This window comes from Fukomys damarensis, unplaced genomic scaffold (genome assembly GCF_012274545.1).
Source record: "Fukomys damarensis isolate Sample0158 unplaced genomic scaffold, DMR_v1.0_HiC HiC_scaffold_19, whole genome shotgun sequence".
In the NCBI taxonomy this organism is placed as follows: domain Eukaryota; kingdom Metazoa; phylum Chordata; class Mammalia; order Rodentia; family Bathyergidae; genus Fukomys; species Fukomys damarensis.
Window position 1 is genome coordinate 65,704,717 of NW_022900931.1, and position 2,088 is coordinate 65,706,804.

Here is a 2,088-nt window from a genome sequence, read left to right on the forward strand (position 1 = left end):
GCCCACCTCCCGGTCGGGCCCCAGCCCCGCGCGGCTGAGCACTGAGCTCTCCGATCCGCAGGAGGCGGCTCCCTCCTCGGCAGAGGTAGGTAATTACGCTCTTAATCACTACCTCGGTTCCTCTCCGCACGCGGAGGGAGGCGGCGCCCCAGCCGGGCCTGGTTTGAGATGTTCGCAGCGGCGGAGACAGTCTGTCATCAAATGTCGGGAAATAGCTGTCAGATCTCACCCATCGCTTCCCAGCCCTCAGAGCCCTCCCCGCGCGGGTGTAGGTGCTGTGCACTGAGCAATCCTGAGCTCCGTCGGGACCCAGGGCGCACGCGGTGGGGGTTCCAGCTCCCGCTCCGCCATGTGGCCCCTCCCAGGGTCCCCTCGCTGGGATGAGGCTGAGTCCCCCACGCTGGGTCTCCTGCTGACCCGAGACCGAGGTCTGCGGAGTGCCGGCGACCCCCCACCCAGTCGGGCTCCTACCTTGAGCTCAGGAGGTGGGGGCTGGCGTGGAGAGGGACTAGCAGAGCGACTGAGGCTGCTGTTGTGGCGGAAGGCACCACTGGGTGGAGGCGGGTGTGAGGTGGGGTGGGGCTGGGAGCCAAGGGAGGTCTGTAAACAGGGCAGGCGGGGGTCAGAAAGATGCCTCTTTGAGCCAGGCATGTGGGCCACAGCTGTGATCCCAGCACCCAGGAGGCTGAGGCAAGGAGGATCACTGGCTGACAGAGGCCAGCCTGGGCTACACAGTGAGACTGTCTCAATCAATGAGGATTTTAAAAAGACGTCTTGAACTTGTTGGGGGATGGACAGAGGCCAGCAGACCCGTCCCCTGTGGCCTTCCCCGGCTCCCTACCCCTTCGCATTCAGCAGTTGACTGTGTGACTTCAGAGTGTCTGCTTGCTGGTCTGTAAAATGGGGTGTGTGTTTCCTCTTACGACAGACTGAGAGGCTTCAAATCACAAATCCATTATTTTACAAGTCCTGAAAAGATCTTTGCGGGCTCTAGAAGAGAATGTTTCCCTGCAGTGTACCCCTGTAATCCCAGCACTTGGGAGGCTGAGGCAGGAGGACTGGCACAAGTTCGAGGCCAGCCTGGGCTATATAGTGAGACCCTGTCTCAAAAAACAAAACAAAACAAAAATAAATTGAAAATATATTTTAAAAACTAAGGGTGCCCGCATGGACATCACTGTGTGCCACCGTCCGCAGCTTGCTCGTGGAGCCCTGGGCCGAGCCACGCACCTCTGATCAGCAGAGCCAGGGCTTTGCATGGTCCGTTTGCTGGGTTTGGGCCCCCCCATTCCTCCTGTCTGGCTCTGTCAGCAGCCCCGGCAAACACAGGGCAAAGCCTCTCATGGTCCTAGCCCCTGTGCTGGGAGACACTGAGGACACAACAGGAGTTGGTCCTGGGCTGTTCAGGGGACAAATAGGGTGTCAGAGAGAGGAAAAGAGGTTGAAGAAGAGCTGTTCCTGGAAAAATCAGAGAGTGTCTCAGAGGAGGGGACTTGTGAGTTGGGTACTGATGTATGAATAGGAGTTCCCAGGACATAAGAGGAATACATTCATTCACTGATTTGTACACGAGCACGTGCTGGGCTTGTGAAGTTTGGTTGTGATCATCTGTTCATTCATTCATTCCCCCACGGGTTTGATGGGGAGTGGCATGTGTGAGAGTCACCTTGAGCCAGCTGCTCTCTGTCCTGTTAATTCGCAGTAGAGACCCAGTCCCTGCCCCAGTGTAGCTCAGACGCGCTGTGTACAAGGAAGGGGACGCCTGATCCAGCCCGGAGGGGTGAGTGGCAGCCACAGCCTGGCTTCCCCAGAAGGGGGACTCAATGGGGTTTTGAAGGATGAGTAGGGGTTTTCTGTATGCAGTAAGGGGACAAAGTAAGGTGCACCCGGATGAGAAGACAGCAAGGACAAAGGCTGGGTGAGCTGTGAGCAGCGGAAGGGAAGCGGCGAGCTGGAGCCGGACAGCGGGTGGGCTGCAAGCGTGACTGGGGGGCTTGGGACTCACCCTGTGGGCCTCCGTCCAGAGTGGGAGGCTGACGCTCGGCCCCGGTCAGGCCGCCGGGACCAGGGTGCCATCTGCTGGGGAGC

General features: G+C 58.9%; 1 long non-coding RNA gene across 1 annotated transcript in view; it reads left to right on the forward strand.

The window, feature by feature from the left end:
• The first annotated feature begins 6 nt into the window (after positions 1-6).
• The window catches only part of LOC117286891, a 7,924-nt gene continuing 5,842 nt past the window's right edge, over positions 7-2,088 (forward strand). Inside the window, exon 1 of the long non-coding RNA XR_004518042.1 lies at positions 7-85. This is a non-coding gene — a long non-coding RNA (uncharacterized LOC117286891). The remainder of the gene's footprint in view (positions 86-2,088) is intronic.